This window comes from Monodelphis domestica, chromosome 1, assembly GCF_027887165.1.
Source record: "Monodelphis domestica isolate mMonDom1 chromosome 1, mMonDom1.pri, whole genome shotgun sequence".
Taxonomy (NCBI): domain Eukaryota; kingdom Metazoa; phylum Chordata; class Mammalia; order Didelphimorphia; family Didelphidae; genus Monodelphis; species Monodelphis domestica.
In genome coordinates this window covers 146,526,342-146,553,453 of record NC_077227.1, presented here as the reverse complement: position 1 = coordinate 146,553,453, position 27,112 = coordinate 146,526,342, and the positions used below count along the sequence as shown (strand labels likewise).

Genomic DNA, 27,112 nt, shown 5'->3' with positions numbered 1-27,112 from the left:
AAAATGATAAATGTTTTCTTTACTGTTTTATGTTCAATCTAATTATGGGATGTAGTAGTGATAACCTCCATCACCATACCTGAAAGACAGGATAGAACTTTCACTGTTGCTAAAGTTTTTTTTTAATCCTTAGTTTCCATTTTAGAATCAGTACTGAGGTAAGGGCTTGACAATAGGGGGTTAAATGACTTGCCCAGGGTCTCATAATTAGGAAGAGACCACATTTAAACCCAGGACATGCTCTGGGTAGGCTTAGCTTTGAATCTTTTCAAAGATGTTTTTAACAAACCTAAATATTACTTTATGAAATCTTCCTTAATCTACTTCACCTTGGGCTTCTTCCCTACCACCAACTGGAACTGGCTCCCCCCACCAGACTTTGTTTCACAACTATTCCATGAACTGATCACATGCTATTATATGCTATAGTTTTCTTTGTGTTCCATCTCTTCTAGGTTGTATGTAAGCTTTATGAATGGAGAGACCTCTCTGTTCTATGTAAATGCTATGCCACTTCCAGCATCTAACATAGTAGGTGCTTAATAAATGTTTGGGTCAGTAAAAACTTGCTAATTTGCCATTATGTGCCAGTAATTGTTATATGCAGTTGGACTAGAAAAACAAAAAAAAAGGCAGAAAAAGCTCTACCCTCAGAGAGTTTATGTGCCTGACCAAATGTATTCATAGTTGGAATAAATGTTTTCTTCAAACACTTTTGAAGACTATTTAATGACATATAATTACCAATGGGAAATTCTTCAAAAAAGAAAAGTCATTCTTCAGTGTATATACCATAGAAATGATTTTGATGTTTTACAATATCAAGAGACCATAACTTTGGAGAGTTCCTCTGGTGTTTCTCTTACGTGGCTTCTTGCCTGATAACATGTGCTTTTATTTTGATTTTTCACTGACCTCCATTTCTACCTTCTTCATTGCCTGTGGCAGAAGCAGTGAGAAGTGATGTAAGAGATTTTTCCAGTCCTCACTCTGCTTGAACATGCTTCCCACTGGGAAAGAGACAACAGGATCTGAGAATGTAGACTCTCCATCAACAACATATCTGTAGTATTCCTTTGCTCTTTAGTGTATCCATGATTTTCTTTAATCCTGCTCTGTTATCATTTCCCTAGGAATGATTTTGTTTTACAGATGACCATAACAATTTGAACACAATCTAATAAAGAGAAAACATGGCATTGCTGAATGATTATTATTAGTGAAAGATTTAGAGAATCTGGCCAAAGGGATGTCACCTCCTGCGAGAGAGTTATGGTCCCAGAAATCACCAATTACCAACAGAAGGTTTATTTCCTTAAACCTACACCTACTTTTCCAAAATGAGGACAGAAGCTGAGAAAAAAAAGATTAAAAAGCAGAGGAACAGGATAGAGTCAGAATTTGTTTTGTTCTATTTATATATCATAATATCTTGGTACTGGAAGAGAACTTGGAGATAATGTAAAAAATACATGCAAGAGGCTTTCCTCCCCTTGGAGGAGGAGAGGGAGAGAGACAGACAGACAGACAGAGACAGAGAGATACAGACAGAGATAGATAGCGACAGACAGACAGAGAGACAGAGTGACAGAGAGAGAGAGAGAGACAGAGAGAGAGAGAGAGAGAGAGAGAGAGAGAGAGAGAGAGAGAGAGAGACTGATTGATTGTCAAAACCACAAGAGATTATCAAAAGCACAAAAAAATTTCTGGAGAAGTTGAGATTTGTGTTTAGCTTGAAGAAACAAATTAGCATGGATTTCACAGGAAAGAAAATTTTTAGTTCGGGAGAATGGTGCATACAAAGATACAGAGGTAGCAATGAGTAAGTTTAGTAGAGGGAACTAGATTAGCTTGGCTAGAGGAGAGAGATTGGGAAAACAAATAATAAGTTTGGAAAGCTGGACTAGAGTGTGTGGGAGCAGGGGAGCCCCTAAATGCTAAGTGGAATAGATTATATTTGAAAGAATGGGAAAGAGTGAGCCATTTTAGGTTTTTGATTAGGACAGTGACAGATTGCATGAGTTAGGAATAGAAGCCAAATAAACTATGTCATGTGGTCAGGAACTCTTGATTCAAACCCTGACTTTGCTATTTACAACTTAATGACTTTAAGTTAAGTAAATCATTTAAGCTCTGAGTTTTGGATTCTTGCTTTGCAAAATGGAGTAGGATTAGGTCAGGGATCTTGACCTTTTTTTGTGTTATGGATCTCTTTGGCAGTTTGCCACTTATTAATATCTCAGGTAATGCTTAATATTATTAATATTAATACATAAATGCATAAAATAAAATATATAGAATTTACAAAGGAAACAAATGATATTGAAATCCAGTTACCATTTTTTTGTAAAAACAAAGTCCACAGATTCTAGGTTAAGAGCCTGTGAAATAGATGTTCCCTGAGGTCCTTCTGACTAAATCTTTAGTTCTCCTATTCCAAGATGAACCAAAGTTGTAGATATTTTGTTGCTTTGATGTGTTTGCATTTATCAAAACCCTACAAAAATGTCCTATTCTTTAATAACCTCCACAAAATACAGTCCAACCCTTTATACTATATACTGTACAATGCTTTCGGGTTTACTAAGTCTTTTCACTGTAGCTTCATATATAAAAGTCCCCATAGCACAAGTGAAAGGAGAAAAACTCCAAATGAGGATATATACTAGCTTCATTTTTATAGCCATGGCTTAGGACTCTCTAAGTAGCTCATCCTACTATATTTAATTTAACTTATGGTGTGAAAAATTCTATATATTGGCAAGAATTGCTGATCATTTTGTCTCCTAAGAGCCTCAGCAGATTAAAGTGTTCCAGAATGCTACAAGAAGGTTTGAGGGAGGGAGAGTTAGTGAAAGGAAAACAGAAAGGGAATGGCAAAGAGAAAGGAGAGAGAGGTCCAAAAATAAGGAAGAGAAAGAGATGCAGGTGATGGTAAGTCAGTGAGCCAGCATGTCTTTCAATTTCATGATTTTATTAAAATATATAGAGAAGATGTTGGAAGAAATTTATCACTGTATCCATAAGTGCCACTGTATCCATTCAGATGCCACTTTGGAAAGGGACCTTTGAGGAAGTATTTTTTTGTTTGCAATTATTTTTGGAGGACCAAAAAAATATAAGACAAAACATAATAATTGGGTTCCCTGGTGTATTTCCTAATTTAAACATCACACCCTTAATCATAATTGCAGAGGAGACTTTGCTTTATGTGGTCCCTTCCTTATTTTGTGATTATCGGGTTCCTCTATTAGGATGGGTTGCCTCCTTCTAGGCGATCCAAAGAATTTAAATGGTTTGTTACCTAAAGAAGTCTTACCTCTAGTCTAGAGAAATCTCATTAGGTAAAAGGAAAATAACTGAATTTGTCATGTTTTTCTAGAAAGAGATGTACATAAATTTTTTTTTACTTAAATACAAACCCAATTCAATCCCAGACTCTTGAGTGCAGTAGAGATCATATCCACAGTATATTTTCTTTCAACTATTCTCCTGTGAGCATAGAAAGAAGTGCTAGATTTTATATGAAAGGCAAACAGCAGCAGTTTCCCCAGGTGGAATTGCTGCTACAAACTCAGTCTTTTTCCATTTCTAATTTGTATAATTCCACTTCAGACAGATGCACTCAAACCACTGAAAACAGGTCACATTTCCTTAAAACTGAGGAAGGTAAATATTTGTTTATAACTCAAAAGTAAGCAGATTTTTTATGATCATTTAGTATGGGCCCATCACTGTACTAATTTAAGGCATTTTGGGGTGGTCACAGAAATGGATAAAAGCAATTAAGAGATTGTAGAAAGAACTTTAAATTTGGAGATGAAAGAGGTTGGTGGCCCTTGACTGAATCCATGCTCTGTTGTTGAATACCTACTCTGTGTGTGTGTGTGTGTGTGTGTGTGTGTGTGTGTGTGTGTGTGTCCACCATAGGACAACTCACCTAACCTATTTCAGTCCTACTTTCCTTATCCTTAAAAAGAAAAGGTAAGATTGGACAATGTCCAGGTGTTTTCTGGATCTTATCCTAGGATTCTTCTCTCCTTACAATCTCGAAGTATCTTCCTATGGGTACATGTTCTACTATCTGGATATACTGGAAAGAGAAACAAATTTATCCCCACTAATGCAATGCTATTCTTTTTATTTTAAGTTTTGAGATGTCCATGGTTTTCATATTTTGTCTCAGACAGTTATTAGCTGCATAGCTCTAGGCAAGTCATTTAACCTCTTCCTACCTACCTTAGTTTCTTCATCTATAAAATGGGGATGATAAAAATTGGATCTCTTTACAGGGTTATTGTAAAGATCAAATTAGACAATATTTGTAAGCATTTAGGAGAATGTCTGGAACATAGTAGGTACTTACTTGTTCTCTTCCCTCATAACCATAATTCATCATCAGTATTAATATTTGGCACTAATCAAACCTCAACAATCAGTTATGATGTTTTTTAAACTTCCAAAATGTTTAGAATGTATTTTTTTGTGACAGAAGCTGTTATGGAAAGTGAGATTTCCTTATTCCATCTGCTGTGATTCAGCTTTAGGAAAATCCTACAAATATAATTAATGTCTTGAGTAAAATGGAAGAAATTCAAAGAAAAAATAGCTGTCATTATTATAATTCCACTTTTTCATTTTCTGCCTTCATATTAATATACATGTTATTTACATTTGAATTCTTAAGAGATTTAGAGCTGGGAAAAACTTAATTTCTCAAGAAACATGCACTTATTCACCTACCTTTCCTACAGGTGGTCAGTGTTCTGTGAAAGGTAAGAACCATTCTTCAGTTTCCTGTTCATATTGCATAGAAGCTTAAATATCTACTTTACAAACTGCTTCTCTAATGATGATTAAAATTTTATAGCACATTCATGTTGATTATAGGCTTTATGTCTATAATCTTACTTGATTCTCACAATGCTGTGAGGAAGGTTCTCTCATTATTGGCTGGGAGATAGTGACTGTCCAAAGGTCATCTTACTTGAAATCCAGGAATCTAACTCATTTCAGTGTTGTGTTGATGAATGTTGAAAAGAGCACATTCCCCTGTGTGACTAAAACCATAGCATTTTTGTAGTGTTATCGGGCAACTCTCGTGGAGAAATTATTGCCTTTTCATATTTTTCGCCTTATGCCATTACAAATAACAAAGAAGATGCCCTATTGTGAATTTTTATCTAAAGTTGGCTTAGCTTAGTGCTTGAGAGCTGTGGTTATTCCCAAGTTCATTTAATGAGAGAAAATTCTTAACAGAATTAAAGGGATGAGGAGATTATAACTGTTGAGGTTTATTTCTCCTTCTGTTTTGTTACAAGGTGGTATTTACACATTAAAGATGTCATTTTTTCACAAGTAGGGGTGTAAACGCAATCAGGTCATTGCTCAACAGCAAGTTCTTGTGTTTGTCTGTTGAATTCATCCTGATTCCAACTAAAGCAAACACTCAGTAATTTTAAAAAGCATATAATTTAGCAATTGTTTATTAAATCCTTTATGTTGTATTTGATATGATGCATTTTATCGTATATAGTATAGTAGGAACAGCTCTAGAAATCACCCACTTCCCTTTCCTTTATGTAGGAATAGATGAGAAGTATTTTAACTCATTGTATTCAATTACAGAAATCAGCAATGTACTTTAGAAAATCCTTTGCAATGATGTTCATACCTTTGTGTATTTGAGTATAAATCTGGGGTTTTTTTCAGTATAGTTTGTAGCCAGAAAACAATTGCAAGAACTTTTGCTCTCTTCAAGGGTTGATTTGTGTGTTTCCAAACACTACATTTAGGTTAGATCTGAGATGTTTAATTGTCTTGAAAGCATTTATATTACTCCATGAGAATGCTTTGAACTCTGATAGGTCACAAGATATTAGATTTTAAAATCATTTAAATCTGAATACTATTTGTTTTCTTCTCCTTTCATTTTATTCCAAACCTGTCTTAGCCACAGCACAAGATAGTCCACTGGGGTAGGTCAGATGAATGCTTGGAGACAGGCTTGGAATATACTTTAAGAGTCATGAATCATAGGCTTTTTCTTGATTCATCTCTTTCTTGGCTTACACCAGTTTTCAAGTCATTGTTGCCTTCCAGTTCTGGACACAACTTTTAGTCTACTCCCTTGTTTCTCCATAACATTTGTCTTTGTATCCCCAGCACAGTTTGCAGTGCCTGACTTAGGAGGCACTAAATCATTGTTTCTTGGGTGATTGACTTTTTGGTATCTTCTTTTGACATTATTTCTAATGTCTTTCCCCCTCTCATCATGGGGACGACAAAGATCCTCTTTTGGTTTTCTCTTTCTTCCTCTAGAAGAAAACCTAGAAGTGGCAGTGAAAAAGAGCAAAGAATATGCTAAATCTTGCTTCTAGCCATGTTGAATTAGGGAATAGTGAAGGAGTTACCAATATGAGAGAGGATAACCATTAAGAGTCTTGAGGAGAAGGGGTCTCAATAAGTGTCAAAATTTGAGAGAAGGGTACAAGGAAAAGATCTAGAATGATGGAGGAGAATTTATCAACAATTAAGCTAAGGATAAAAACTAGGATGGGAAAGACAGAGGGCTGAATGGAAAAAAAAAGATAATTGTAGGAAAAAGATGAGTTTTTATTTTTGTGCTATTTTTGTTTTAAATTGGGCAGATAGTAGCTCTGAACCAGTGATTAGAATTGGAGAGATTTGGAATTTTTTAGTCATAGAATGGGGAAAGCCTCAATTAAGGAGAAGTTAGTAGATAAAGTTCTGATTAGAATAGTGGCATAGTGTCTGCTGATGGTGTTTTCCAGGACACCACATCCCCATAACTCTTCCTGAAAGTGATTTCAGTAGTGCAGAGAGTTGAGGCTTATGATGGCTGGGAGGATACAGAGTTGAGGAGCAGTATCCAATAGATAAAAAGCTGTGAAGTATAATTTCAGTTTTAAAGAGTCTATGATTTGGGGTACTAAAAAAGAAGAAAAACTATGGTCAATTGATGAACAATCACAATATTTAACCACAATATTATTTAAATGAGTAAGAGGTAAGATTTGAGGGAGACCAAGTCAATCCCATCCCAATTAGAATTTCTATTAAAAAACATTTTTCTTGAGATTCTTAATAAGTGCAAGAAATAAGAGGGTAAAATTTTCTTTTAAGATAAAATTTGTAGATGATACCAAAGATAAAAGACATACAAGATAAATGTCAGAATTTCCCAGAATGTAAAATCACAGATGTCTGTTGAATTAAGATCTGTCCTTTTAAAGAAAGTCAAATCTATTGCTTTAAATGATAGAGTTGAATAGTAAACCTCATATCTGATTTTTATGGATAATTAAAAAAATTAAATTGAATCTTTAAAAATTTTTATTATTATGTTTTTCATACTACTAGGTTTACCACTGTCTGATATAGCTGCAAGATCAATGAACTTCGGAGTCAGGAGTTAAATTCTGGTCTCATTTTCACCAATAATTTAGTTACATGGCCAACTACTGGGAAGGCTGATGCAAGTAGATCACTTTAGCTCAGAAAGTGCAATAAGCTAAACTGACTTGATGTCTGCATTGTATAGCACCAATATGAGCTCCCAGGGGCAAAGAGTTGAGGAAGGATTCCTAAGGAGGGAACCAGCTCAGATTATAAATGGAGCAGGTCCTAGGTCCCACACCAGTTAGTAGTAGGATAGGAAACATGAGTGGCCACCACAATTCCAGCCCGAGTCAGATAGGGAGCCCCAATCTCAATAACTAACTCACTAATTAACTAACTAAGCTGCATAGGTTCAAGCAAATGTTTTATTTGTCAGGTCAGTTTTCTCATCTGTAAAATAATTAGATGATCTCTTAAAATCTAGATCAATGAATTGATGGTCTTTGATATTAATATCCTTTTTTGTATAAACACTTATTAATTGAGAATATTTATTATAACTCTTTTGCAGTTAGATGAAGAAATAATTTTATTCTGTTTAATGCCTTATTCTCTGATGCTATCTACAGAAGATATCGTGTATGCAGTATTGCAAGTTAATTACTTTTTCATTTTAGAATGCACAATCCACATGAGAGAATAGGCCTAAAGTTACTATTCTTTTATGTATAAAGTTAGCTAAGTAGCTACCATTCTGTACTGAAATCAGTATAAATATTGTATATTATTTCAAAAACCTACAAGGAAAACTATAGTTTTGAAAAGCAAGGGCTAAGATCACATATGGTAGACTGTAAGAAATGCTCATAAAAACTGAACTAAAATGTCCATTTATTATTAATTTTTTAAAAAATAAAATGATTTTCAAAGAGATTAGTTTAGTATCCAATCATATATTTTTTAAGAACTCAGCTCTTAGAATTCCAACCCACAGGTGAATTTCCCTCATTAGATTTCCTCTTCCTGGGCTCCTTCCATCTTCTGGTACCCACAGAGACCTGCCTATCTCCTCATGGAAGACACAACATTGTTTGTGTTTCACCTTTTCTAATGTTGCCTCCTGTTCTCATTGACACATTGGTCCTGATGTCAGAATACATCATCACCCACCTTCTCTGCTCCTCTCTGTATGCTGCTGATGGAAACTAGAAGAAAGATAATGCAGCCACCACTTCAAAGTTATTTAACCTTACATGGGCCCCTAGTGCAGCAAAGGAGTCCATTACTTCTCCCTAATCGACTTTCTGTCCCATACCTTAAAACTGCTTTTCGTTAAAACACACCAGCACCACTTCTTTCCACTAGCACAGCTGAAGTTTTTGTTTTATACTTAATTGATAACATAAAAATCATTCTCTAGGAGCTCTCTCTTTTCCTGTCATCTTCTCACAGCCTTTTGATGTTATCCCTCTTTCTTGTCTTTGCTTTCCTTTGCACATACTCTTGATTCTACCCTCTCCTATTTTTCTTAGATTACCTCCACTATCATCCTCTTTTCCTCTATTCTTCAGTTTCTTCCTATCTGCTGGTTTCTTCATTGTTAACAAACACATTCAACTGTTCTCCGTTCTTAAAGAGCCCCTCTAAACTGTATCATATTCATAAACTTTTGTCAGTTATTGTTCAAGCATTTGTGTTTCTGTGTCTGTCTGACTCTTCATGACCACTTTTAGGGTTTTCTTGGCAGAAATACTGGAGCAGTTTATCATTTCCTTCTCCAGCTCATTTTACAGAGGAAGAGGTTTTTAAAATATTTTTTATTCTTAAAATATTTTTGCATGTTTACATATTTTTCTTTCCCTCCCCTCTTTACATCCCCCCTCCTAGATTCAATAAGCACTTCCACTGGGTTTTACAAATGTTATCACTTATACCTATTTCCACATTATTCATTTTTGCAATAAAGCAGTCTTTTAAACCCAAACCCCAAATTATATATCTGTAACAACAAATGATAAGTCATTTATTTTTCTGCTGTGTTTCTACTTCCACAGTACTTTCTCTTGATGTGGATAGCATTCTTTCTCAAAAATCCCTTGGGATTGTCTTGTATTAGCAAAATCCATTACTTTATATTGTTCCACAGTGTTTCACTTTCTGTGTATAATGTTCTCTTGGTTCTCCTCATTTCACTCTGCATCAGTTCCTGGAGGTTCTTCCAGTACATATAAAAATCTTCCAGTTTATCATTCCTTATAGCACAATAGTATTCCATCACCATCATATATCACCATTTGTTCAGCCATTCCCCAATCGAGGGACACACCCTCATTTTCCAATTTTTTTGTTACCACAAAGTGCAGCTATGAATATTTTTGTACAAACATGTTTCATTATTATCTCTTTAGAGTACAATCTAGTAATGGTATTGCTGAATCAAAGGGCATTCATTCTTTTAAAGACCTTTTAGCATAGTTTCAAATTGTCTTCCAGAATGGTGGGATCAATTCACAACTCCACCAGCAATGCATTAGTGTCCCAATTTTGTCACAACCCCTCCAACATTTATTATTTTCCTTTACTGTCATATTGGCCAATTACAGAGGAGGAAATTGAGGCAACTAGGGTTAAGTGACTTACCTAGGATTATACAACTAGTAAGTGTCTGAGGTCAGATTTGAACTCATGAAGAAAAAGGTTTCCTGACCCTAGGCTTGGCACTCTATCCACTGTGCTACCTGGAAATCCTCCTGATAAATGATCACCCATGATATTTCCTTCCTTTCTTAGCCATACTTCTTGAAAAAAAAATCTCTGTTTGTTGACTTCACTTCTTCTCCTCTCATTCTCTTCTAATAATCTGGTTTTTAATATCATCACTCAACAGCAGCCAGTTTTTCCAATGTCACCAGTGATCTCCTAATTGTCAAATCTGAGTCTTTTTTTCAGTTCACATTCTCCTTGACCTCTTTGCAGCATTTGACATGATTAACCACCCTCTCCTCTTAGACATTTTCCATCTCTGTTTTTTTTTTTATTCTCCTTCTATGCCTGGCATTTCTTTCCAGAATGTTTAATTTTGTACATGCTTGGTGGATCACCATCCATGAGATTACTCATAACTGTGTGTATATCCAGTGAGTTGGTCTTTTCTCTAAAAATTTTTGGTGACTTATTTATATGTGTATAACAATTATCTAGGCTGAAAACTGCTAGTTCTGTATTTCCACCATATTCTTTCTTCTCACCTTCAATTCCATATCACTGTCTATTAGGCATTTTAAAATGCACGTACTATATACCTCTCCAATCAAACATGTTCAAAATAGAACTTAATACCTTTCCCCCAGAATTTTACCTTTCTTCTGAATTTTTCTCTTTCTCTTAATTATTGTTACAGTTCTTTCTGGTTCTATCAATTTTCATTCTTCACTCTTTTGTGCCTCCATTTCTACTTGGTTCCAAACCTTGACATTTCTATCTCATATCTCTTGTATGTGCTTGTATCTCTCTACTTATACACCCGCCACCCTTGTTTGGGACCTTATTTCCTCTTTCCTAGACTATTTTAATAGTCTTCTACATGGTTCTCTTCCTCAAGTTTCTCCCTTCTTCAGTTCATCCTTCACACAGCTGCCAAATCAGTTTACATAGGTTTAAGCACATCAGTGTCCTATTCATCAAACCCCAGTGGCTCCCTATTGCCACCAGAATCAGATAAAAACTTTTGAAAACATTTCATTTCTTTACCTTCAAAAACCCTTTACAGTCTAGTCCAACCTATCTTTTTAGTTTTATTGCACATTACTCCTTATGATTGCAGTCTAGCCAAATTGGCTCTCTTCTCATTTCTGATGCACAGTGTTCCATCTATCACCTTTACATTATTGCACTGGCTTTCTCACATGCATAGAATACAATATACCCTCATCTCCATCCCTCAGAATCCCAGATGTCCTTCAAAAATCAGCTGAAGTGCCAATTTCTACATAAAACCTTGTTTCCTCTTACTGCGAATGCCTTTCCTACTAAGTTACTTTACGTGTGTGTGTACTCACACATATACCTGTAAATTTTGTTTTCCCTGACTAGACTGTAAACTGTGTAAAGGCAGAGATTATTTTTGTTTTTTTATTTGTATCTGTACTACCTAACTTGGTACCTATCACATAATAGGTTGCCTAATAAATGTTTCTTTCTTTATCTAGAGGAATGAATTGAAAATATAATTGAACTTTAAAGAAAACTTCTGTAAATGCTAGATCTTTTGATGATATCAAATGGTACATATCTAATATGACTTATAAGATCAATAGTTGATTTTTGTTTTAGAATATGAGGATTGAAAATGAGGTTTTTCTAGGCATTGGCTCTGTAGGAGTGTCTAGAAAGACATATAAATAACTTTATTTTGATACTTTGAAAGGGTTCATGCAGCAGTGCTTCCTTGAAGGAATGTGAATGACCCCTTCTGAAATAATTTATTTTATCACTGTCTACCAAAGCCTTACTTTCATGTCTTATTATGGAGTGAATATGACCTAGTGTTCTTGAAGACTATGCCAGTAGATAGAACTTAGTCTCTGACCAGTTCAAGTCAGATAGAAATGTTTTAAAGTCTAACTCAATGATTGACTTTATTTCTATTATCAGGGAATCAGTTTAGCTAAATTTGGAAAGACTCATAACCAGATTACCCCCATGATGATGAATCTTTTTTTTTTTTACCACAGTATTTCATAAGACAATTTATTTTAAGGGAAGGAGTGATCACTGATAAAATTACAGATATTTTAAAGTATTAAAGTATTTTGTCACCTACCAATTCTAACTCAGAGAGAACTCAGTTCTTGAATAAAACTGGAATAGAATTGTAGAATCATAGAATTTTAGAGCTGGGAGGAGTCTTATATGCTTCTAGGTCAACTTACTCATTTTACATAACAGGAAACTAAGACCCAGTGAGTTTAAGTGACTTGCCAAATAATGCCAAACTCCTTAGTTCAGCCATAAGAATAAGCATAATTAAAAAAATATATGTTATTAGGTAACCTTTCTCTTAAAATGTTCTTGCAAATTTTTGCAATGACATATACAGTTAATTTCAACTCTAATGTTTTCCAAAATTAGATAAGTAAAAAATCATCAAAACAGCTTTTGGCCAAAAAGAATTAGCATGCCATATTTCCTTGCCCTAATTTCAGTATCACAGAGGAATAAATAAAGATTAGCTGAAAATATATAGATGGATTGGATTGTTGCTGTATTATGCAATTTGTATTAAAAAAACAAGTCCTTGCCCAATTTGCTGGGATTCAGTTCATTTTTTCCAGGAATTAATAATAAGATGAAAGTCCAAAAAGATGACTTTCCCTTTCATGTTTAATCTGTCTTTGTGGCATACATAGTAACTGCATGCCATCTCTGTAGCAATGTGTGGTACTAAGATAACTGTTTATCCTGTTCTTAACTACATGATCCAGAGCAGCAGGGTTTTCCCAAAACTTACTAAGATGGCAAATAATATGATATTTCTTGCTTCTGTGGTTAGACTGTAGATGATGGGAGTTTCCTTGAATGGAGGAGTTTAGAAAAATGATTATACTTTAGCTATAAGTTTATTTTGGGAGAAGTTATGCAAAAAGAAGATAATTGTGAACATTTATTTGATCTGATTTATTCACATGAAGTTCTTAGATTCTATTTATTAATTTCTGATTGTATGCAGATTACTGTAATATATATGTGGATGTATTTAATATTTTTCATCTGTTAGTCTTTTCCTAGAATCAGAAACCGTATTGTTACCTGCTTCTGGTATTACCAGTTTTATAGCTGCCTATCTGGAATGGTAAACAGCAAAATGTATTATCACATTCTCACATATGGGATGCCTCCTCATTTGGGGAAATATATTCTAGAGATTCCCTCAAACAGCAAATGTCTGATTTTTGTCCCTGGCAAAGGATGTTTTCTATAGCTGTCTATATTTCATAACAAAAATCTACATTTTTAGTGATCTTTCAGTTCCCCTCATATCAGGGGAAAAACTTCTTTTCCATTCTAAATTGTCTTTACCACCTACTGTTATCCTCAACAAAGAAGATATACTTACGGCTTACTTCTGATGGTGGCAGCAATAGAACTAGCTGTGGAGGAGAAGGAATGAATCAAATCAGCACCAATGATGGAAATGTAATTGCATCTGTGTTAGGTTGTCAGAAAATACATTGAATATTTGAAACAGAAATCCTGAATACATGTATCTGGAGGAGCTTCCAAATATATATGTTTGTACAAATCTACATACCTCTGTGTGTGTGTGTATGACACACACATACAAACACACAGAAAGAGAGAGAGAGAGACATATATATACCTCAGGAAATATCTACACAAGTATACAAAGAGAAATACCATGTGTGATCTTTTTAGATGTAACTAAAGTATAAGATTGAAAGGGACAGAGACAGACAATGAATCTTAGGGTAAGGTCCCATTTAGACACCAGCAAAGTTAAAAATCTTAAGGAGCAAATAAAAAAAGCTTAAATGTCAGAGTTTGGTCATTTTAGATATAAGTGAAGCATTCCACACCTTATAGGACCTGAGGACACTTTCATGTGATGAAAAATCCAATAGAATCCAATGCCTATCCCCAAGGTGCAGACAGCCTCAGTATTTTCCATTCTTATTTGTATAAATCTGAGAGGAATTTGGATGGTTGTCATAAGTTGGGGTGAGCTCCCTCACTAAGAAAATACATCTTTTGGCTAGGAAGAATTGTTATATAGAAGAAACTATATATAGCCTACCTGCATGGGAAGTAAAAAACCTCTAAGTCATGACTCTGTGGCAGCAGAATTAGAGAAGCTTCTGCCAGTCCTGGACTAAAGGTCTTTGACTCTTTTTGTAAGACCGTAGAAGCACCCAGCCAACCCTGAGGCTGAAGATAATAGAGCCTACAACTGCCCATCAAAGAGAGAGGGCAGTAGATTGAACTGTTCAGCAGAGATACTGTGTGCTTGGGGGGAGGAAAGATGGCTTCATGGATAGAGTGCCAAGCCCAGAGTCAGAAAATCTGGGTTCAAATCTGGATTCAGACCAGTTTTGTGACCCTGGGCAAGTCCCAACCCTGTTTGCCTCAATTTTCTCACATATTAAAAGATCTGGAGAAGAAAATGGCAAATCACTCTAATATCTTTGCCAAGAAAACTCCAATTGGGATCACAAGAGTTGGTTGTGTCTGAAAAATGACTAAACAGCAATCAAACAACTTGTCTAGGCATGAATTGACTTGTCTGGAGAGATACTATTCCTTTCAAGAAACATGCCTAGCTGAGTCAAGTCATCCATCAAACTATGATACCATCCCATGTTGGCAGAAAGCTCATCTTATCTGATTAAGAGTTACAGTGTTAGGAGTAGATACCCTTAGGGTTTCTCCTAGTACTTGAGGGAGCCATCCTTCCTCTGGAACCTCTGAATCTGTTCAACTTATGGGACAGGTGTGTTTTGAAATGACAATTGCTTTGTTGCTTAGAAATTCAAAAGTTTAGAAATATAATTTCTAAATCTTAACATTCTTACTTGAAATTATTCTGAGCATCTAATATTCCCTGTTTTACTCAGTCTTTGAATGTGACAATGATGTGAGAAGTAATACCTGCTTGAGTAAAGTCATATTTTGAAAATGAAATCCATTTCTCTGCTTTATTTTCCACTTGAGAGAGCTCATACTTGTACTGTATGTGTGGGGAATAATTGGTTTTAGTGTGAAATAGTTGACACTTCTAGGATCATGGCATAATATTCAATTTCTGGCTGTTGCTATTTCATGTTTTTCCTTCCTGCTTTTCCAAAGGTGCCACTATTCAAAAGCTGATTATAGCTCATTCCCTAGTTTTTCTTAAGAAAAAAATTCCTTCCAAAGGCTGATTCATAATGCTTTTGGGCACTTGATGAGTATCAATTCTGAAGTTTTGGATAGTATTTTTAAGTATGCTGTGTTATGGACTGCCTAGCAATGTTTCTTTTAATTTTTTCTTAAGCTGAAAACATACTGCGGTGTCACATGAACAATAATTTTTGAAGACTGAAAGTCCATAAATTTAATTTGGTTAGTGTACTTAAGAATGACTAACCTATTTCTCAGGAATCAAACCTAACTGGTTTAGGGCTTATTGGGAACAAATTTAATGTTAGGGATAGCTTCTCTGGGTATGGGCATCAAGAGAATGCCTGGTTCATACTGTGGAGAACCAGAGAACTGAATCCAGTTTAATCCCTTTCTCAAATGATACCCCTTCACCTAAATGAAGAAAGTTGTCATGTCTCTCTTCAGTCTTCTCTATGTTAAATATTCACAGTTTCTTCAGCTGAACTTCTTTTGGTCTGTTCTCTAGACCTTTCACATTCTGGTCACTCTCCTTTGGAATTTCTCTAGCTTGTCAGTCTCCTTAAATACAATACTTAGAATTTAATATAATACTCCAGATGCCTCACCAGTTAGAATGTTCTATAGCTTTAGTAACCTATAGATTCGCACATGTGAAGATAGAGAAGTAACAGCAGATTAGAAAACAGAGCAAATTCTCTTTAAATTATGCCTTGTCTTGCCTATCCCTTTTCCTTCTTTCCAGGGAATGAATCACTTGTTTTTATGGGGCTCTGGGGAAGATACCTGGTTCTTCCTTAGGAAAGTGCAGCCTGAGAAGTTAGCTTTCCCTGTTCCATTATTATAATCTGGACATCTTCTGAAGTAACAGAGGATGTATAGCATAGATTTATGGTAGTATTTTGGGGTGTAAGGGTTTTAAACCTCCTCTCATCTCAAGTCATAAGCCCTTTACATGCTGGACAAGACAATTTCATTTGTGCCCAGTAAACAAAAGGTTGTTCAGAAGCATTTTTGGTCTTGTACCCCCAAAGCTTAAACAGAATATTGCTTTCATTAATCTAACTAACATGTGGCTCATAGTAATCCTTCAAGCTTAATGGAATTAAGCAGAGGTTCATTCTCTCCATAATGAAGTGAAACTGTTGCCCATGTAATTTTTTTCAGGGTTTCCAGGTGAGTTCGTATTTCACCATCATGGTATTTTAAGTACATGGCATATTATTAATGCTTACCATTATACTTGTTAATAGTCCACTAATTTTTTATTCTGATGTCATTTTTCATACTCACATGAACATTTTTGTTCCTGTTTTTCCCATTACATGAAAATATGACCAGATATATTTGTGTCCATAGAATAATATAGAGTAACTCCTTAGAAATAGAACCAAATTGATGCTAATCATTTCCCCAACAAGTGGAACTTCCAGGGACAAAATACATGACTTGAATTGTTTTCTAAATGAATGACTTAATGAATAAAATCTTTCTCCAAGGAAAATTAGGTTCAGTTTAACCATAGATATTTCTGTAAGGATTAAGAAGAGTGAGAAAAATATACCCGTGTCGATTTCCTGCTACACATACGAACCTTGAGATTATCCTCTGAGTAGAATTAGATGTCAAGTAACTGATGCATTTTATTCATAAGCCAAATGTTCCATGTAAAACATTGCCATCATGCATTTACCAACTCCATATTCTTATCTCTTAAGATCTGATTAAAGAAAGAGTGGGAGAGACATTGGGGGAGAGGAAGGAAGAGGATTGGTTTTAGGTAATACATTGGAAATGATAGCTTTGATTTAAATGCAATCTTTTCCTTAATGCATAAAAATAAAGCTTCCAACTCTGATTGTGATATATAGTAATCCAGGTTCTAGTAGGCTATCTTCCATTTCTTTGCAGAGATCATCTTGATAAGAAAGGTCCTTTCTACAATTAGGGAAATAATGGGACTTTACACTTCACAGGAACCGCACAGCCCATTATGGATCCTAAAGAAAGATCAAATAAGCTCTGGGAGGACTTTCCAAATAGGAATAACTTTGGGGCCTGAACCAGCAACAGAGAACAATAACTATTTTTAGTGGTGGACCATTTAAATTTTTTTATATCAAATACTTTTATAAAGGCTGAATGAAATTGCTATTTGAATTAGTCTTTTAATTCTCCTTGGCCCATTGCCCTTTTCGTGGGTGGAATGCTGGACTTAGTTGGAGCTATGTTCTTTGTGTTTCTGTTGCATTGATTGAGGTCCTTGTTGTTATTGGGGGAAAGGGTGGACAGGGGACAAGAATGGCTGAGGCATTGTTGGTTAATAATTGCTAGAAGGTCAAGTCAGAAGTCTTGAAGTTCAAGAATTTTAGGAAAGCCAAGATCTAGGGAAGATAAAACTCCAGGAAGTTGGAAGAAAAATGATTCAGGAGCACAGCACACACACACAACACAAAAGTGTTGAAAGTTCCAAGAAAAGTAGACATGAAGAGAACCAGAGATGCCTTTTTTATTATGAAATGACATTATGCAGTGGGGAGAACTCTAGATTTGGAGACAAAGGATTTGGTTTTAAATCCTTGCTTTGCTGATGATCATTCCCTCATTGATTTAGGGGCATCATTTAATCTGGTCATCACTGGATGACCAGATTTCTTTCAATTTTAACTATATGATCCTTTGCCTTTTAGAATTGATCGAGCATTACTCGGTTCACTCTTCACCTTCTACCTTTGGAGGTTTTCCAGGTTTTTAAAGAACCAGCTTTAGAAAATTTGGGGCTAAATTCTTAGGTTTGCTTTGGAGAAATAATTCTTGTATCTGCAGGGTCTATATAGGAAGGTCTTGGTGGTAGACCTGTCTTCCAGGACATTTCAGGGCTAGATGTCTTCTAGAATATTTGCAGGAACAGCATTTGGTTCTCCCCACTTATTCTCTCTTTCTAGAAGCCACTAGAGTGCAGTTTTTTTAATATCCATAAAGTGTCAATATACAAATTACAGGTAATATTTAATAGCTTTTGATGATCTGACATTTTCAAGAAATAAAGAAATTAAAGCAAAACTGCATTTGATTGAGGATTCTTTCTACCACCACAAATGTGCCTGCGGAACAATATAAAACTTATGACAATTTAAAAGGCATTCCTGTGAGAAAGTTAATTAATACTGAAATCAAATGCTAACTTTAGCAAACAATGTTTATGATTGAAAAGAACCCTGTGATATTTTAAGTCATACAGCTGATGGATTTTGTTTTTTGGAATTGTTCTCTGATTTTGAATTGCATTCTGAATGCAATTAAGTCAACTTTGCCCTCTCTTAGCACTGAATATTGTGTGTTTGCAGCAGGTACACCGGTTTAGCAAATTGTCTTGTTTGCATTTGAACTAAAATGTTTTATGCAAAAGCTTCATTAAGCCCTTGAGGGCAGTGACTGCCTTTTGTCTTTTTTATATCCTAGATTCTTAGCACAATGCCTGGTGCCTAGTCTCTTAATAAATGTTTATGATTGACTGAACAGTTTGAATACTCTTTTTCAAGAAGTTAGGGAGAGATGACCAGCTGTATTTTATAGTGGATAGAGTAGCTTATTTTAGAGGAGACAATATGGTTCAGAAGAACCTCTAATTTTGGAATTAGAGGACTTGGGTTTAAATCCCACTCTGATGCTTAGACTTGGGCAGATCACTTAGCTTCCCCAGTCCTCAGTTTCTTCATCTGTAAAACTAGGATGTGGCCTAGAAGACTCTAAACTATAGGTTTTTAATTGTGTGTGTGTGTGTGTCATCAATGCCATTGGCAATCTGTTTGAACCTGCTATTATTCATTCATAATTCTTAAGAAGTGCTAAGTTTTAGGCAGAGGATAGGAAAAATGAAGATATCATTTTTTCCCATCCAAGTTCACCAATACCCTGAAACTCCTCCTTGGACTGGGTGAGGGGACCTCACATTAAGAACCTGTATTCTTCATCTGAGATCAAAAGAACTGGGTTAGAGATCTGCTTCTGATACTTAACTCACAATGAGATCTTAAGCAAATCTCATAATCTCTGTGTACCTTAAGCAGGTCTCAAGGAATTTTCTTAAAAAATTCAGTCTGTTTTGGTCAAGGTCCTAGATCATAGTGACTTCTTGTATTTACACAACAAAGATGATGGGAAAGAATGGGTGTCATAGAGAGGTGCTTATCTTTAGTCAGGGAGACCTAGTTTCCAATCCTGCCTCTTAAAATTCAGTAGCTATGGGACCATGGAAAAGACATTTAACTACTTTGAACTTCAGGCAACTCTCAAGGCTATCTAGTCCAATTCCTTCATTTTCCAGATGAACAAAATGAAACTACAGAAGCTTGTCTAAAGTACCAGATAATAAACATCAGGTTGACTTAGAACCTAGGTCCCTTGAGACTACCAACCAGTATTTTCTTAGTGTTCACTATATTTCAGGTACTGCAGTGAGCACTGGAGACACTGAACTAATCATTGGCTCCAGACATAGTATTCCTTCTATTGATTAAAAATTAAAGTTTTAAACATAGATAAGTATATTTTATGTAGATAGAGTTCACATACTGAAAGTTCTTACTTAGATGACATCTTGAGGCAGGCAGGAAGAGAGAGAGAGAGAGTAAGGGGGGGGAGAGAGAGAGGGAGAGAGAGACAGACAGACAGAGATGGAGAGAGAGAGAGAGAGAGAGAGAGAGAGAGAGAGAGAGAGAGAGAGAGAGAGAGAGAGAGAGAGAGAGAGAGAGAGAGAGAGAGAGGGAGAAAGAGAGAGAGGGAGAGAGAGAGAGAGTGAGAGAGAAGGAAAAAATGGAATGTTCAAAAACACAGAAAGAGAAATTTTCATCTGCTCCCTGTTTTTCAGTTGTGACCAAATCTTTGTGTCCCCATTTGGGGTTTTCTTAGCAAAGATACTATAGTGGTTTGCCATTTCTTTTCCAGCTCATTTTCAGATGAGGAAACTGAGGTAAAGAAGGTTGAATGACTTGTCCAGGTTCACATAACTAGTAAGTGACTGAGGCTAGATTTGAACTCAGAAAGATGAGTCTTCCTAATTCCAAGCCCAGTGCTCTATCCACTGTGTCACCTAGCTGCCTGTCTTTGCCTGTTTATGAATAATAAAATTAGGAGTTTGTCTTAAACAATTTTACCAAGAAAAATTATTATAAAAAAAGAAGGCTTGACTTTGCAGATCATAGAATTCTATAGAATGGCTAACAGAATGGACAAGGACAATTTGGACACATCTAAAGGATTCAAAAATATGAGAAGGAGAAGGTATGTGGGCTCATATCAATGAAAATCCTTAAGGAGCTTTCACAATCTCAGACTGGTTTTGTGTTGTTCTCCTATTCTCCTTTCTTGATGACGTAGGGATTTAGTCTATGTATCCTTTTCCACTGTTACAAACAAATCTTTTAACTGGTTTTCTCTTTATTTAAAGCTCACTGCAAAATGAGTTGTCATCCTTTTATTTCTTTCCTAACATACGGTTTGCTAAAGAAGCACATGACTCCTCTTCAGATATAGAATCATAAACTTAGAGCTGGAAGAAACTTTAGAGATCATGGAGTCCAACCCTTAATTTACCGAGGACTTAACTAAGCAACCAGTTTCTAGAGACAGAAACTGAATCCAGATCTTTCTCACTCTAATCTGGGTACTTTATTGTTAATAGATATAAGGAAACCGACTATAATCATTTAAAAAAATATACACAAAGAAAGTTACCAGAAGTCTAAAATGTCTGCAGTAATTGGTACCTTGTGTCTTCATTTTTAATGGATTTAAATCAGTTTTTAGAACCCTTCTAGTAGCAAGGAAAAAAATAACATTCTATTCGGTCTGTAGACTTGGGTTCTATTCCCACTATTACTACTAACTGAATTATCTCAGTCAAGTCACTTAATCCTCTCTGGGTCTCTGTTTCCTACTTGTTAAAATGAGGAGATTAGATGAATTGATCCCATAGGTCACTTTTAGCTCTAAATTGCTGTGACTGTGGTCTTTCTATCTTGGGAGTCAGTCTTCCCTCAGCTATCTATCGCTCTTTTCTTTCTGGGGCTGTTGTCTATCCTTTACTCCTTCCCTAGTACTATCTGCTTCCCTCTTGCAAGTAGACCTTTTAGGTGCCAAGATATAACAGTATTGACCACAGGTACTAGCAATGACTAATGGGTCATTAGCTTATATGGAGTCTCATTTATATATCAGGGAAAACTTCTAGACTGTCATGTCTATCTGAATGCCTCCTTGACTCTTGTAGGTTATTTTCCACATAAAATTGACATATCTTAAAACTTGAGAGGGAGTTAAGGTTAAAACAAATAGGAGGAAGTTATGTTTTCTATAGTACAGATTAAATTGTAAAACCTATTAACCCTGAGCTGATATTGGTAACACCAGTATACTAATATGGTTGGGAACCAAAAATTAGTCAAAATTTAATTAGTCAAAAATTTAAATCAACATAGAATGTTGTTTCAAGAATCTGTGCTTGACTCTGTGTTGGTTAATATTATAAAAATCAATAATGTGAAGAAACAAATGGCAGGCTTATCAATTTTTAGCTACTAGTGTTACTTAATATATAACATGACAAAAGTAAAAAGTCAGTCATGCAGATAGTCTATACTATTGGGCTGAATCTCATGAGATGAAATTTAATAGAGAGATTCTTTCTTCTTTTTTTTGTATGTTTAAGTGTAAGTTCCCAATAAAAAGAAACAACATGTAGAACAAAAATTAATAAAGATAATAAAAATTTCTATAGTTGAGGTAAAAAATACTTTCCTAGCAGAGAATGGGAAAGGGATGACTAGGCTAAAGTCCATGTGGAAGAAAAGTTTTGGGCCTTTAAGGGGAATTTTAGATGAATATCAGTCAGCAGTATAATATGGCAGCCAAAGAAGCTTCTATATTAGGTTGCATTAAGAGAGAGAGAGGGGATACTGAACAAGCTAAGTGATAATCTGCCTGAATTCTGCTCTATTTACACTGCCTCTGAAACATCATAGTTCTGGGGACCATTGATCCCTGAAGGAGGGGGTGCTAAACACTTAAGAGGGGAGGTTACCCTTCTCTTAGCACAGCATCATCCATGGAGAATACCCTCAGGGATACTGTTGTGCCATGCAAAGATGTTCTCACTCCCAAGACTTCCCTAATCAACAGCTCTTTCCTGAAGTGAAAATTTTTAGTTCTGGCTCTGGACATGCTATCTTTGTTCAACTTTTTGAAGGATTATAATATAAAAGAGAAATCAGACTTTTTCTGCTAAGCCCTAAAGAGAAACCCTGGGAGGGTAGAAGTGTAAAAGAAACATTTTTCAGTTCAGTGTAAGAAAAACTTCTTAATAATTGGACCCATCCAGAAGTAAAATGGAGTACTTTGGGAGTAAGTAGATTAACTTTTACTTGAGTTATTAAGGGAAGAATGGGAATATAGAGGGATTTTTGGCTTAATACAGGCTGTACTTGTCAGTCCATCTAAGGGGGGTTCGACCCAAGAAGCAATGAGACTAGAATAAGGTTTATAGAAAAGTTTTAAAGAAGGAAGGAAAAGAGGTGCGGATGGAGGGAAGAAACAGCAAGGTAGAGCCCGATGCCAGTAGAAATGGCTATGCAGACCCATGGTGTGGGAGAATGGAGAAGAGGCATGGCAAGGGGATGTCCAGTGCCAGTAGATGGCTATGGAGTCCCACCCAAGTGGGGGGAAATAATAGAGTCTTATAGGTTTGGGGAAGGAGGGGAGTGTGGGGGACAAGGAACTTGGATCAGTCTCATTGGTTGTTTTGGGGGGGCAGGTAGTTTTTAGAGATGGATTGTTTCTGGCATGGTATGATCAGTCTATTCGTTCATCTAGACCAGTCAGGCTAAGATATGAAGGACATCAGTGGTCCGTCGTGCAGAACAGGTGTTATAGTTCTCTGTTCCACAGCTCCAGGAGATGCTGGGCTGGGGGGCTGTTAGCCTCAGTAGGTGTCGGGGGAAGAGAAGGGGCATTTTCTGTCCCATGGTCTGTTAGTACTAGATGGCTTCTAAGGCTCCATGTTAAGAATATAAATTTATTCACAATGCATTTATTCCCAAAGCCAAGATATCCCTAACCTTTTAGGTTGCTATATAATACAATCTAGGACAGCCTCATGGTACAGTGTACGGGGTTTTGAGTCAGAAATCTCTGAGTTCAAATCCAGCCATAAACATTACTCACTAGCTGTGTGATCATAGGCAGGTCACTTAACCCTGTTTGCCTCAATTTACTCATCTATAAAATGAACTGGAGAAGGAAATTGCAAACCACTCCAGTATTTTTGCCAAGAAAATTCCAAATGTGACCAAAATTGAATGTTCCTGAAAAATGACTCAACAACATAATGTAATTCTGCTTTTCTACAGTATGTCCCTTGGAGCATTTGTTGACAAAAAAAATACTAGACTGAAAAATCATGATCCCTAGACCCAATATGTCCATTATAATACCTGTATTCCTTGGAGCATCTAGGGAGCACAGCGCATGGATCCTGGAATTGGAAGGACCTGAGTTCAAATGTGGCTTCAGATACTTCCTATTTGTGTGAGCTGGTCAAGTCACTTAATACCAATTGCCTAGCCTCTTGCCCCTCTTCTGGTTTAGAAATGAGACGAGAGAAAAGAGAAAAATTTAAATAAACAACAACCCCATATTCCTTTGTAATCATGATGTTTGGCTTACTTTAAGATATTCTATGAGAGAACATGAAGTCATTTAACATAGTATGACATTATAGTCAAAGGAAATATTAATGAGAACATCTGAGAATACAGAGTGGGGATTTTTGGTGTGTTGAAAATAAAATGAAATTTTGTGGAAATTAGTTGCCTTAGAGAGAAACACCATTATTTTGTTCTGTCAGGGTAGTAGGTGACCTTCCTTTAAAGATAAAATCTTGTTGAAAGAATTTAAGGAAGATAAGTACAAAATGCACAAAAATTCATCAGAGATGGTCAGTTTCTCCAAGTTGTATCTGTCTGCATATCTTTAATGATATTTCCATGATTGTGGGAGACCTCTAAACACTTTAGAGCAGATTTAAATTTTAAGTAGGATGTGGGCCCATTTTATTCAATTACAATATATGATGCTAGAGTTTTTCTTTTCCTTTTTCAAGAACAGTGAGATTATGAGGAATTGTATCCCTCTAGGCACCAACTCAGAATTGGCAGGTCTGAATATCTCTGTGGGAGAACTGACAGGTCTTGAGTATATTTTCCCCAGATGTATGATAATTCATTTTCAGCCAGAAGAGTAAGGCCTATTATTTTCTTTTAGGATTTGATGAAAAAGATTTATTGCTGGTCACCAGAAATTCTGGAGAAAATTGAGGTTGAGTCTTCTAAGTTCTTGGAACTTGGTGACAGTGCAACTTCATAGGATAATTTTAAAGATTCATCATTGTGATGTAATAGGTGCGTACATTTAAGCATTCTATTAATACCATTTATTATTATTATTGCTGCTATTTTGCCCAGAATTATAATTGCTTGCCTCCTCACATGTCAGGGGAGTCAAGTATATGTCTGAGAGTGAAAGGAAGAGAAGAAAGAGGATAAATATCACTGTGTGGCTGCTTGGTGCCACTGAAAAATGTCAGAATGTATTTAATCTCTTAAAAAACTGTGACAAGATGGCTTCGTTCTACATTTTCTCCCTCTTCTCCATGTCTGACAGTCCTGCAAAATAGAGTCCCTAAGCTTGGGGCATTAACCTCTGTGTTATTTTTGGAACATACATATTCATGAGGGTTTAAAGAATAACTTCATTAAAGTAAGGATATCTACTAATTCCATTTTGAAGCACAAGTTCATTGCCAAATCAATGTTCTTAAGACAATATTATATGAAGAATGGTTATAGAAATTTTTTTTATTATTATTAGTCCATGGTGATTTCTGTTCATCTCATTAGAATTGCTCATTTTAAGATAATTCAGAGTAATTGACTCATTAAAATTTTCATAATTGAAAAAAAAATTCAGTTGATATTGAATATTCTCTATCAGTATTCTGAAGCAAAAATAATCCTTTGTTTCTGAAATTTCTTCCAGGAAGATTTCACTGTCAGGAGATTTTTCAAGGCAGCACTGCACCATTCAATTATAGGTAAGAGAGAAGATGGATTCTTTGAAGTGAAATTTCTTTTTTTTATCCTTCATATGTTAGAAACTATTCACTTATAACTTTATTAGAATAATGTTTGATCTTTATTGCTATGGCAATATCTCATTTTTTGGAATGAGCAAAGGTAATTGCCATATGGTTAATTTTTTTCTGCTTATTAAAAGATAATGTGATTGTTTTTATTTGAGAATAATGATTAGATCTAAGGATTTGAAGTTAGAATTTGCCAGTCTTATTTGCAACTCTGCTATTGACTGATTTTATGATCATGGATATCCCCTTCTGTGTCATAATTCCTCTAATAGTAAATTGTTAGCTTTATTCCATACAATGTACCAAATAAGACTGAAATATAGCTTAAGTTTTTAGGTGATCTGACCATTTGGAAACATTGTCCATTGTTTCAAAATGGCAGAGTGAATCATAAATCAGATTTAAGGTGTATCTTAATTATCTTTTGGTAGCATATCATCTTCAAAATCAATATGCACCTTCTGAAGTAATTGTGTTATGAGCAAGAACATGTGAACTGCCAAGCAGTTGAGTTGAAAGAGAGATCTTGCTTCATTTGGTCAGAAAGGGGCAATTTAGCCTCATCAGGAAATGGGAATTTCATCTCTCCCATGAGATTATCAACATAAGCCTTTTGACCTACATAAGTTTAGCATATTATTTTCTCTTCTAACCTTTTATCTTTAGTGTTTTATTGTAAAGAACATTGGATTAGGAATCAGGAGACAAGAGTTCTCGTTGTGGATATGCTGCTATTAACTATCTGTGGCTTAGCTCAGTGAGATTGAACTCAAGTAGAAACAGGAGTCAGTGAATGGTAGTTGGGCAGCTGGGTGGTACAGTGGAGAGAGTGCCAGGCTAAGAGTTGGGAAGACCCATGATCATAAGTTCAAATCTGGCTTCAGATATTTATTAGCTGTATGATGTGGGAAAGTCACTTATAACTGTTTGCCTCAGTTCCTCATCTGTAAAATGAACTGGATGAGGAAATGGCAAAGCATTCCAGTATGTTTGCCAAGAAAACCCCAAATGGGGTCACAAAGAGTCAGATAGTACTGAAAGGACTGAACAACAACAGAAACTGCATTTTAATAAAGATTCTTTTGTGCCACATTTTGACTTAGAAAACACACATCAGTATTCTTAACCACATTTTAATTTGGTTTGGGTAGTACTTTGAAGTATTTGGGGCTGTATGGGGCCCATAGGCTTATTATGGATATCTCTGATGTAACCTCTCTGGACCTTGTTATCTTCATCTGTAAACTCAATATGTTGGTAAATTCCCTTCCATTCTATATTTCATTTTTTCCCTCATTTCTCTTCTACCTTATCTCTTATTTTCCCCAGTTCTATTTTTCCCCTCTCCTCCTACATGCTTACTTTATCATTAAGATAATTTTAAGTAGTTTTTGCTCAACTACCTTCAACTTTAGCCCCCAAAACTCCAAGCCTTTTAAAAATCTTCACTCCCATATTTTATTTATGGAAACCAAAGGGGGATATTCAGCCTCATTTGGAATCTAGATGAAAATTTTCTCTCTGTAGAATTTTTGGCCTTCAATCCCTCTGTGTGCATAGTTTTCTCTTTCTACTAATTATGAATTAGTAGTTTTTAGAAGTGCTAATATGACTCTAGATATCATGGAAGTCATTAAAAACAAACAAGCAAAGCTT

The 27,112-nt window shown here is 35.6% G+C and overlaps 1 protein-coding gene across 15 annotated transcripts in view; it reads left to right on the top strand.

Annotated features, from left to right (window-relative positions):
- Positions 1–27,112, top strand: part of APBA2 (amyloid beta precursor protein binding family A member 2) — a 360,332-nt gene that overhangs the window by 128,030 nt on the left and 205,190 nt on the right. For 5 of the 15 annotated variants that reach the window (XM_056807715.1, XM_056807735.1, XM_056807697.1 and 2 more), the window contains exons 2-3: positions 24,577–24,713; positions 25,351–25,405. The gene's annotated coding sequence lies outside the window, so the exon portion shown is untranslated. Of the gene's footprint in view, positions 1–24,576; positions 24,714–24,797; positions 25,072–25,350; positions 25,406–27,112 lie in introns of those variants that run through there. The other 10 variants (XM_056807712.1, XM_056807743.1, XM_056807719.1 and 7 more) reach the window with 4 other exon arrangements.